The sequence below is a fragment of the Akebia trifoliata genome, chromosome 11 (assembly GCF_017979445.1).
Source record: "Akebia trifoliata isolate Shusen 1 chromosome 11, ASM1797944v1, whole genome shotgun sequence".
Taxonomy (NCBI): domain Eukaryota; kingdom Viridiplantae; phylum Streptophyta; class Magnoliopsida; order Ranunculales; family Lardizabalaceae; genus Akebia; species Akebia trifoliata.
In genome coordinates this window covers 13010774-13023740 of record NC_141385.1, presented here as the reverse complement: position 1 = coordinate 13023740, position 12967 = coordinate 13010774, and the positions used below count along the sequence as shown (strand labels likewise).

The following is a 12967-nucleotide window of genomic DNA, read 5'->3' as shown; positions in this document are numbered from 1 at the left end:
GGCCCCTTCGACCTGGTTAATTAGCAAGATGGAGCTGCAGTACTCCGCAATAGGAGTTTTAGAGGAAATAAATGCTTTTCTGAACTATCAATCATTGGCATGCTCTATAACTAATCTTCCAATTTGTATTCCTAGTACACATATATGGAAACAACCCATCAATGAAGTGGTTATACATGTGACACACATGTTGACTACTATGGACTAATATATGATAAAGTATTATCAAATTTCTTTTCACTTTTCCAGCAATTATGTATCCTAGAAAAAAATTTAAACACTCTTCATAAATAGTTTTCACAAATAGAATCATATTTAAAGTTAATCCAAATAGGAGATGGAAACCTTTTAAGAATAAATCAATGAGAAAAGGAGGAAAGGATTTTAAATGCACAAACCTTAGATTTTGCATCCCCCACCAAAAGCAATATAACAACTTTTGAGGGAAAAATCTTGATTCCATCACACCAGACTGAAGAAGATCAAGGTATACTCCGAAATCAAAGCGTGTTGCATTTGGCTCAATGAAAGGACAGAAGTCATGTAAAAATGCTTTGTTCTCCTTCTGCATTGTGACCTCCACAGTATAAAGAAGAAATATCGCATGCAATGGTACTCTTACAAACATCCTGCCAACACATATTTTCTCTTTCTACCGAAAGGTAGTACCAAAATGCTCCAAATATCTAAAAGGACACAAATTTACTTAAAGATCAGATGGATGTGCAAGAAGAGAAATGGCTATCTATATCTCACTACAATCATATTATAATACGAGTGTTTTGAGCACTAAGAAAAAAAGTTATCCCCTTCACACTAAGGATTAGCATAATGGATTTTGTACCAATTGCCAAGGCAAAGATTATAAACACATGAATATGATGCAGTGCATAAGTTTTTAGTCTTCTGCACTTAATGTTGTGTGTTAGCTTTCATTTGTTTGTTATTTTTATTATAGTTTGTGGTTGGAGTTAGGTACTTAGTTATTAGTTATTTCTATTAATAACAACTTGAAATAGTTAGTTGTTGGAGGGAGGGAGTTATTTCGTTAGTTGTTTCTTCATGGGTTAAAGCCTTTCATTCAAGATATCCTTAGTCTATACACCTCGTGGATAGTTTCAAAGGCCTATAATCGAGCTTTGTTGTGGAGAAACAACAAAGTAGAGGTGTTTTGATGTAGCGAAAGCGTGTGAATCAATAGATTCAATAGGTAAACAAGCAATAGCTTGAAAGAAAAAAAACATAAAGCTAAAAAGTAATTAAGAGAAAAGATAATAGAATTGATATGCTTGTTTTTTTTTTCAATTCCATTGAATTTTGTTTTTGAAGCTCCTTATATAGATAACTTCATCATAATAACTTAGAAACCTTCTAAAATATTGAAAAATAACTTTATAATCTATCTATAACATAATAACAATTTTCTAAACCTATTATAACTTATTTTGAAAAATTTTAAGCACTTTTAATTATAGCCTAAAGAATAAAAATGAATTTAGAAAAAAATAGAAACCTAAAAACAAATTAGAAACTAGATAAAAAAGAAAATTTCTAAAGTTAAAATAGAAACTAACTGAAAAACTTCTAAATAACTTAAAATTGAATTAAACTAAATACATATGACTAAATCAAAATTAGGTTGAGTATGGACCCAACCTGGTCAACCCGAACCAAGTTGGTCTTGGCTAGATTTGGATGGGTTGATTCAGCTATGAAAATTCTCTTCTCTTCACCTTTTACTATCAATTTTCTTTAGAAAATCAAGAGCAATCTGTTTTATATCATGAAGATGTCCTACATCAGACCCCCATTCTTGAAGAGAATTCATCCCTGAGTTTGATACAGATAAGGAAACTCCATCATCGAGATAGTAAGGAAAGATGTGCATATCTTCCAATAAGTCCACAATGTAGAAATTATCACTGATTTTCGTGAGGATGAGGAATAGACCTATCTTTTTTAACGTAATCTTGTTCTAAGTGCTTGTTGGAAAATGATCCTTGCTAAGGTAGACCATTATCAAATCTCCTCCATACAATTTGAAACGCCTATACTTGTACTCCAAGAAATTCTTGATAGTAAACATCCAATCAAGGAAATCCTCGATGTGGAGAAAGTCATTGAATTTGGGGATGGACACTTTAAGCTGATATTGACTTGATGGATTTGGATGGAGGATGGAGTAGAGTAGGGATCCCATTCCTCAAGATAAGTAGTATAAGGGGTTAGTTTTGAGAGGGTTTTGAGGGTTATATGGAGGGCTAGATTTATGAGAAACATGTTGTGAAGGCTGGTATGTGGCTGTTAGAGGGTGAAGATTTTGATTTTGGGGGTCTAGGAGTGTGTGGTATGACCAAAAGGTTGAGGGAGGAGGCATGAGATGTGGTGAGTGTATTATTGGAAGGGTATTGACGAGAACATGGAGAATAGGTTCGAAGGTTTAGGTGAACCTGGGAGGCACTTTGGGAGTGTGTAAGTTGGGTATGATTGAAATTTTGGGCAGGGTTTTGGTTTTGAGAGAATTCGGCCTCTCTAGAAGGGTTTTTAGGGAATGAATTATAAAGAGAATTAAGGGAGTGGTGGTGGGAATCCTTGGGGTCTTCTTTTCTTCTTACCTTTCTCCTCATCAATGGTGTTGAGAACCATGTCTTGAACAAGAGACTCCAACTTAGCTAGACATAGTTCGGGTCTTAAACCTCTCAAATCGAGTTACAAATTGAACTTCTAGTTGCGTATCTAGATAAGATTTTATACCAAAATCACTTGCAACAACCATCTTTTGTAGATCTTAGCAAGAGTTCTGATACCACTTGACGTAGTGGAAGCGTGTGAATCAATACATGCAATAAGTAAACAAACAATAGATTGAAAGAAAATAAAGCATAAAACTAAAAAATAATTAAGAAAGAAAATATAATTAAATTGGTATTTTATTTAATTCCATTGAATTTCGTTTTTAAAACTCCTTATATAGATAACTTCATCATAATAACTTAGAAAACTTCTAAAATATTAAAACCTAACTTTTTAATTTATCTATAACATAATACAACTTTCTCAACCTATTATCACTCACTTTGGACATTTTAAAGCACTTTTAATCATAGCTTATGAAATTAAAACGAATTTAGAAAAAATAGAAATCTAAAAAATAAATTAGAAACTAGACAAGATAGAGACTTCCCAAAATTGAAATATAAACTAACCAAACAACTTCTGAATAACTTAAAATTGAATTAAACTAAAAACATATGACTAAATCAAAATTGGGTTGAGTATTGACTCATTCTGGTCAACCCAAACCAAGCAAGTCAACGTGAGTTGACTCGGTCAAATTTAGTCAACTCAGAAGAATTGTAGAAAAGTAATTGTTAAGTCTCATAATGAGAGCTTGGCAGATATTTATATTAACTAATGTGTGAATGGACATAAAATGCCCTTATATAAAAATAATAGAAAAATTAATAAACTTCACTATTTCCAATACTCCCCTTCAAGCTGGGGCAAATATATCAACTAAGTCTAATTTAAAAAGGTGAGAGTTAGTGACAGACGGACTAATAGAATTCGTAAACATGTCAGCAAGTTGATCTGAAAAAGATACAAAAACTGTCTGGGGGGCAGCAAATTGAACTTTTTCTTTGAAAAAATGAAAATCAACCTTTATATACTTGGTTCTTTTGTGAAGAATTGAGTCAGAAAGTAAGTATGATCGCAGACTTATTGTCACAAAACAAAGTGAAAGAATCAGAGATAGGAAATCCCAGCTTTGTCTGTAAAAATTCTTATAAGGGTTTCTTGGTTATTATAATCTTCCAAGGTCTTTTGCTATTAGTATCACTTTTATGATATTAATATATCTATGAGTGAGAGAGAATAATAACAACTCTTTCTTCATCTTTTTTTTCTTCTCTACAAAAATCATAATCCTAAAATTCTCAAGTCTACTTAGTATCAGAGTTCAAGATCAAAAAGGACCTTAGAGACAACTTTAAAGAAAAATGAGAGACAAAAAGATTCTCTTACTTATTGTGTCTAATGACGTCAACAGCCGGCGTGCTGATGTCATCTGATGCTATTTTTGTTTGATATTTTGATCTTTTCTAATTGTTTCTAAGATAGGGTAATTTTAGAGGATTTTCAAAACAAGTTTCATGTGATTTGGAGTTGTTTTGAGCAAGTTATGATGTTTTTAGCGGAAAATCAACAAAAATAATGAAAGTTCAAAATCTGTCATTTTCTCCCTGTCTGTTCATTTAGATTACTTGTTTATGAGTTTGGACATAAATAGTTTGGTCATTTTTTATGAGGAATCTAATGGTGGTGGCCATTGATCGATTGGTCAGATACTGAAACTTCGGTGATCATTTTTTTGGACCCCTTTTCTGATTTTTTATATACTGAAAATGATGTTTTTTATGCAAATCTAATCTCTTATGCTATTTTTTTAAATCTAGATTGGCTTGTTTTCCACATTCTAATGCTTTCTATGTGTTGTTAAAGAGGATAATAAGTGTGTTTTCTCCATCAGGTGAAGTGTATATCAATTTCAGGTATCTAGTGAAGTGTATTTCGCACTCACAAGGTGTTTGTTATTTTTTTTCAAAAGACTTTGTTACAGTGTCTGAGGTTAGTCAATATTCGAATGTACCTTTGAATGGTGAAAGGAGTATAAGTATGCCTCAAAGTATTGCTCCTAATCTTCAGATCACTACAGTAAAGCTAGATAACCATAATTTCCTTGCTTGGTCTAAATCGGCCATATTATACATTAAAGGAAAAGACAAAATGAGATATTTGACCGGTAGTTTACCAATTCCTGATTCGGAATATCCAACCTTTGATAGATGGGATGCAAAAAATGCTATTGTTATGCCTTGGCTTCTCCATTCTATGCAACCGACATTAGCAGTAATCACTTATTTTTGCAAACTACCCAGGAGATATGAGATGCAATTATAGAGACATATTCAGAAGTAGGTAACACAACTCGTGTGTATGACTTGCACTATAGTATGAGGCAAGGTGATAAGCCCTTGTTTACATATTACTATACTCTCTGACGTCTATGGGAAGAGTTGGAACATTATCAAATATTTTGGGCCCATTATTTTATCGATGCTATTGCGTATAAGAAGTTGGTTGCAGAAAATCATGTATTTGAATTATTTGCCGGTTTAAACTCTGAGTACAAACAAGTCAGGATTCAAATTTTAGGAAATGAACCTCTTCCATTATTAACTGTAGTATATTCCTATTTGCATAATGAGGAGTGTCGTTGTAATGTTATGCTTCAACCTACCATTCATGAGAGATTAGCCTTTGCCTTGATATCCCAAAGATGAAGTCGTAATGGTGATCGTGCTCAAGGCGGTGGTTGTTCAGGGACAACTATCGATGACAAAGATAAGTTAAAATGTAACAATTGTGGTCATACTTGTCATACTAGGGATACTTGTTGGGATCTTCATGGTTGTCCATCACATAAAGGTTCATTCACTGTTGGTTGATGAGGAAGTCATTACAATAGTGGAAGGGATTCATACGCTCTTTCTATTACTTTCATGGAGACATTAGAGCCTACTTCAACTCTAACACCTGCATCTAATAGTACTAGCCTCTCTTGAGGTGAGATTGAGGATTTTCGACATTTTATGGCTCAATTGGAGTCTCCTAGTATGACATCTACATCTACGGTCGCTTATTCTGGTACTTCGACCTCAGCCTTCAGTGCATTTGTTTCCACTCCTAACAGCTCTTAGGTTATTGATTCAGGGGCATCGGATCATATCATTGGTATGTCTTCATTTTTTTTCATCTTATCATATCTATTTTGGTAGGGACAAAGTAAAAGTTGTCGATGGTTCTTATTCTTCTATAACTAGCAAGGGTAGTGTTATTGCTTATCCATCTATGACCTTATCATCTATTCTTCATGTCCCTAATTTTGCTTTAAACCTCATTTTTGTGAGTCATATCACAGAATCATTAAATAGTAGTGTAATTTTTTTTTCTTCTCATTGTGTTTTCCAGGATTTGGATAGGAAGAGGATAATTGGTACGGGACATGAAGAAGGAGGAATTTATATTTTGGATCCCCTATCACGGCAACCTCAATCCAGAAGCTTCCATCTACTATTAGGAATGGCCATCATTTTGAAGAGTTATTACTGTGACATAAGTGCCTTGGCCATACCTCTTTTTTGTTGCTTAAACGCTTGTTTATTTAGTTATTTTGTTCTATTTCTATGTCAGATCTTTAGTGTGAGATGTGTGAATTTGTTAAACATTGTCGAAACTCTTATTCTGTCAGTGGTAACAAAAGCAGTTCACATTTTTCTCTTGTTCATTATGATATGTGGGGACATTTCTCAATTACCTCATTACATGATTTTCATTATACTGTTATGTTTTTTTATGATTTTTCTCGTGTTACCTGACTTTACTTACTCAAAACTAAAAGTGATGTTTATTCTATGTTTAAACTCTTTCACAAAATGATTGAAACACAATTTTATGTAAAAATTAAAGTCCTTAGATCTGATAATTGTGGAGAATACATGTCTGATGGTTTTGCTTCATTTTTTAGTGAGCATGGTATCATTTACCAAACCACTTGTGTAAGTATACCTCAACAAAATGGTGTGGCTGAGAGAAAAAATTTTAATTTATTGAAAGTTATTAGAGTTCTCTTATTTATTATGAATGTACCGAAAGTGTTTTGGTTGGATGCTCTTTTAACTGCTACGTTTCTTATTCATCGCATGTTTTTGTATGTCTTGAGATTTAAAATTCCCATTAAGGTTTTATCTTCTCCTGATAAGGTGATTCTCATTCCTCTCAAAATCTTTGGGTGTGTGTTTTGTTCATGTCTCTCGAGTCGACCGGACCAAACTTGACCCCTAAAGCCATCAAATGTGTCTTTATTGGGTATTTTTATATTAAAATAGTTATAAATGTTATCATCCCCCTTCTCATAAATATTTTGTATCTATGGATGTAATATTTTTTTAGTCTATCTCCTTTTATTCCTCTTGGAACACAGGGGAGACAAATGAAAGTAGAGATATTTTTTCCCCAAGAGTTGTTATCTTGTCTTGTTTCTTTTTCCTCTGACAATGTTTATAGTGGTCATAACAGTGGTGATGATGGCCAGGGGAAGGTTCCTATTATAAAAGAGAAAGAATTACAAGTTGGCAATAATAATGGCCAAGGGGAAATTCCTATTATACAAGAAGAGAAAGAATTACTTGTGTATTCTAGATGTGACAAATGCACTAAAGAGAGTCCTCATGAACCCAACCAAGAATCCTCCCCAAATCCATCAGTCAAAGGTAATATCTCTACTCCTAAAATTGATAATTCTAATATTCCCATTGCAATCAAAAAAGGTATTCGGTCATGTACTCGACATCCTAACTCCAACTTTGTTTCATATGATGCTTTGTCTTCCTCCTATTGCGCTTTTGCTATTATTTTATCTTCAGTATCTGTTCCTTATAGTGTTGTTGATGCCTTATCTCAACCAAGTCGGAAAAAGGCAATGGAAGAGGAAATGCAGGCCCTTGAGAAAAATAATACTTGGGATATGATTGTTCTTCCTAGAGGAAAGAAAACAATGGGATGTAAATGGATCTTTATTATGAAGCATCGCCCAAATGGATCAATGGACTACAAAGCCAGACTTGTTGTCAAGGGTTACACTCAAACCTATGGCATTGACTACTGTGAAACATTTGCTTCGATAACAAAAATGAATTCTATTAGAGTCTTGTTATCCCTTACAACCAATCAAGATTGGGCATTACTACAATTTGATGTGAATAGTGTTTTGTTTTGCATGGTGACTTGGAAGAAGTATATACCTCCTTTTGGTTTTAAATGTCCAGTTGTTGAAAGAAAAGTATGCAGACTAAAAAAGATGTTATATGGCTTGAAATATTCTCTTAGAGCATGGTTTGAAAATTTTCATTGTGCCATGATCGGGTATGGTTACAAACAGAGTCAAGGTAACCATATATTATTCATTAAATATTCCAATGAGAAAATTACTATTCTCATAGTTTATGTTGATGACATTGAAGTAACTGGTTATAATCATGATGAAATGAAAAAAATTAAAATACCAGTTAGCAGAGGAGTTTGAGATTAAAGACTTGGGTCAATTGAAATACTTTATTGGGAATGAAGTTGCTAGATCAAAGAAGGTTATTTTCATCTAGCAGCAGAAGTATGTTATGGATCTTCTTCTTGAGATAGGTATAATAGGTTGCAAACCTTGTGATACTCCTGTTGAGTCAAACCATAGGCTTCGAGAGTCCAATGGTGAGCCCTACATTGGTGTTGAGAGATATCAGATACTTGTTGACCGACTTATCTACATCTCCTTAACCCATCCAGATATTGCTTATGCAGTTAGTGTGGTAAGCCAATTTATGCAAGCACCAACTGCAACTCATTTAGATGCTGCTTATAGAATCCTAAGGTATTTAAAATCCACTCTTGGACAAGGTTTATTATCTGCTTATCATGGTAGTTTGCGTGTTGAAGCCTACGCAGATCCAACTCTGGGTATTAAGCATTTGTTAGGGGTAATCTTGTTTTTTGGAGAAGTAAGAAACAGACAGTGATTACAAGATCCAGTGCAGAAGATGAGTTTAGGTCTATGGCTTATGGGGTGTGTGAGATTCTATGGCTTCAAATCCTTTTAACTGAATTGAACCTTCCTATTTATGGGTTGAGTAGTTTGTACTGTGACAATTAAACAACCATTAGTATTACTCATAACTCAGTTCAACACAATAGAACCAAACACATTGAAGTAGATAGGCACTTCATCAAAGAAAAGTTGTAATTTGGAACATTTATATTTCATTTGTGCAAACTGAAGATCAGTTGGTTGATATACTTACTAAGGGGCTGGGTAGTTTACTTTTTCATAGCATTGTTAACAAGTTAGGCATGAAAAATCTATTTCCACCAACTTGAAGGGGAGTGTAGAAATTCTTATAAGGGTTTCTTGGTTATTTACAATCTTATGATATATATATATATATATAAGGGTTATTTTGTTATTAGTAACAATCTTATGATATATCATATATATATATATATATATATATATATATATATATATATATATATATATATATATATATATATATATATATATATATATTGATATATGAGTAACAAAGAGAATAATAACAGCTCTCTTCATTTCTTTTCTTCTTCTCTACAAAAACTTTAAACCTAAAACTCTCAAATCTACTCCGTTAGTAAAGATCGAAGTTAAATAAGCTCACATGTACCAAGGGCCATACCACAATACTCAGTTTCAGCAGAAGAACATGAAACAACACTATGTTTCTTACATTTTCACAAGATCAGGTTAGCACCGTGGAAAGTACAGAAGTCAGAGGTAGATTTCCTATTTGTAAGAGAACCAACATAACCAACATTAGTGAACCAAGACAAATGAGGTTGAGCAATAAACGAATAGAAAATCCCAAAGACCAGGACACAACTTCAAGTAGTAAAGAATCTGATAACGGTGTCAAGATGAGATGTGCGTGGAATATGCATGAACTGACTGACCTTACTAATCGTAAAAGTCAAATCTGGTCTAGTGTTAATCAGATAAATTAGACGGTTGATGAGTCTCTGATAAGAAGAATGATCAGATAATAGATCACTAGATTCGGTATGAAGACGAGGATTTTGATCCATAAGAGAGAAAGCATGACGACAACCAAGCATACCAATGTCTTAAAGAAGATCCAATGCGTATTTGCCCTAAGATAGGGAAATACCACGGCGAGAACGGACACTTCTATCCCCAAGAAGTATTTGACAGGATCCAAGTTCTTAACCTCAAAAGCATGACCCAATAACATAATGACCTTGTTAATCTATTATGCATCATCTCTAGTTAGGATAATATGATCCACACAAATAAAAACAATGGCAAAATGGCCATCCAATCCTCGACGAACAAAGCAAGTATGATCAGAGTCGTATCTAGAAAACTCTATAGATAAAATAACCTCAGAAAAACATTAAAATCAAGCTCGTGGAGACTATTTCCGGCCATATAGAGATTTCAAAAGGAGACATACCTTCCTAGAATACTCTCCTTGAAGAAGAAACTCAGGAGAGGCGTCCGTATAGAAAACCTCTATTAGATTACCATTTAGAAATACAATTTTCACATCGAGTTACTGAAAATGCCATAAGTGATTTGCATCTTAAGAAATAAATAGGCGAACATTGGAGAGTTTAGTTACAGGGGTAAATGTAATATAAAAATGATTTCCTGGAATTTGCGTAAGTTCCTTAGTAACTAGCCATGCTTTGTACCGATCAACAGTGTCATCTACAAGATATTTGACAGTGAAAATTCATTTACAACCAATAGTCCACTTCCTAAAGGGAAGATGATGAAGCTCTCAGGTGTGATTATTTGCAAAACATCCATATCAACATTCATGGCTCCTATCCACTGAGGATATCGTAAAGTTTCTAACATAGACCAAAAAATTTGAATAGAATCAATGGCGACAAAGTAGGCATGATAAGAAGAAGAGAGTTCCTGATAGGAAATAAACTAGACAATAGGATGATCAATAACATACACCTTCTTACCTTTGCAACGTGCAATAGGAAAACGAGAGTCAAAAATAGAAATGATATGAATAGGTGTAAAAGAGGACATACCTGAGTCCAAGGAAGAGGTTGACAAGGTTGAAGAGAGGTGAAGGTAATGTGAATAACCCTAAAGTGGTGGCAAAGATGGAGAAAAGACGGGAGATGTAAATACAATAAGAGAAGGATCCTACAAAGGAAAAGAGTCCTACAAAGAAGATGTGGCACGAAAGTAGGGAATATTTTCAAAAAATGTGACATCCAGAGAGTGTATGACATAATATGAAATGAGATCATAACAGTGACACCCCTTTGACATAGACGAGTAACCCAAGAAGACTCACTGAATGGCTTTGTCATCTAATTTTGTGCGATGAAGGATCCTGTCCTAAACAAAACAAGTGCACTAAAAAACTTTGGGTGTAATGGGGAAGAAGGTGCTCTCAGGGCGAAGAACATAAGTCCCCTTAAGGCACGACTTGAAACCTGGTTAAATAAGAAGATCGTAGTGAGGACTGCCATATTCCAATATAACTGAGGAACATACATTCCTCGAAGAAGGCAGTGGACAATGTTTATCAAGTGACTATTTTTGCATTCTGCCACCTCGTTCAACTTAGGAATGTAAGGACAAGACAATTGGTGAAATATACCAAGCTCATAGAAGTAAGAACGAATCCCATCAGAAATATATTCCCCACTATTATTAGACCGAAGAGATTTAACAGTAATAGTATATTAAATTTAAATCATTTTAAGAAAATTTACAAAAATAGGAAGCATCTGAAAACGAGAACATATCAGATAAACCCAAGTGCAATTAGAATAATCATCTATAAATATAACATAATATCGATGACTAGTAAAAGAAACAATAGGGGAAGACCTCCGCACATCAGAGTGAACTAATCAAACATTACATTAAATCGATGCATTCAAGGAATATATGAAGTACATGTGCATTTAAAATGTTCATACATAGAGCATTGAAATATGTCCACTACAAGAATTTTTCAAAGTAGGAAATATAGAACATAAATACTGAAAGTTAGCATGTCCTGAGCAAGTATGTCCTAAATCTAAAGATTGAAAAGAAAAAAAATATGACTCCTAGAGAGTAGAAGCACAGAAGTCAGAGCAACAGTAAGCTGAGATCCAAACTAGTACATTCCATCTCTTTCATTCCCTTGCCAAAAATCCTTATCGAAGTTAGGCATTGAAAAATAAAGTGAGTAGAAAAAAAATAACTAAGTAATTTAGAGATTTGGTAATACTACTCTCAGACAAAAGGTTAAAAGATATGTTAGGAACAGAAAGCATAGAGTCAAAGGAAAAATCAAAGGATAAAGGAATGGTACCCTTTTTGGGGATTGGTATAAGGGACTTATCAATAAGGAGAACCTTGTTGAGTAGTAAGAAAAAAAGAAGTAAAATAGATAGACTCACAGGTCATATGGTCAGAGGCACCAAAATCAATTACCTAAGTCAAGGGAATAGAGGCAAGTTGAGAGACATAAAATGCAGAGGATGTACTCGAAGGCGTGGTAACTAAGGCCACAATCGAAGATGAGTCAGTATGAGCATGGATCTGATCTTGTACAATAGTGGTAATCTGAGTCTGGAGTTGTTACAGATCAATAGTATTGAGGGAAGTAGGGGGATCAATGGGAGGAACTGAAGATGACTGCACAACAATAGCACGATAAGTAGAATGCCTTAAAGAAAGAGTGACAAAAGATCTTAACAGATGGAGATAAAATTGAAAATAACGAGCCTTCTCATGGCCAATCTTCCCACAATGGCAACAAGTGAGACCACTTCTTTTACCACGACTACGACTTTTATGACCACAACTCCCAGATCCCTGGGCACGAGAGTCAGAAAAATCTGAATTAGCTGTTAGAGCCGTCTAATTTGGAGTTAGAGAAAAAAGAATATTAAGGGTCTGAGAGAGAACGACTTGATGATGTTGCTCATCACTATCAATGGTCGCAAATGTTTCAAACAAAAAAGTTAAAGGAGTGGTGTTAATAATCTAGTTTCGAAGTGCCTCAAACTTAGGACATAAACCCATAAGAAATGGGTATGTCTAATGTTGAGTAATCCTCATAACCACATACCCAGTTTTCTTTGCAAATAACTCAGCCATAGACTCATAATAAGATAACTCTTCCTAATGGGATTGAAGAAATCTAAAGTAATTAGCTATATTCTGAGTCCCTTGGGTAGCTTGGGCAATGTCTCGATAAAGTTCATAAATCCTCGAATAATTCCTAGCATACACTTATGTTTGAGTGAGAACTGACCACAAAGAGAGACAGTC

The 12967-nt window shown here is 34.2% G+C and overlaps 1 pseudogene across 1 annotated transcript in view; it reads right to left on the bottom strand.

Moving 5' to 3' along the window:
- Positions 1–12967, bottom strand: part of LOC147390981 (cyclic nucleotide-gated ion channel 1-like) — a 60171-nt pseudogene that overhangs the window by 8617 nt on the left and 38587 nt on the right. The window contains exon 6 of the transcript XR_015182947.1: positions 399–686. The product of XR_015182947.1 is annotated as a cyclic nucleotide-gated ion channel 1-like (transcript). The remainder of the gene's footprint in view (positions 1–398; positions 687–12967) is intronic.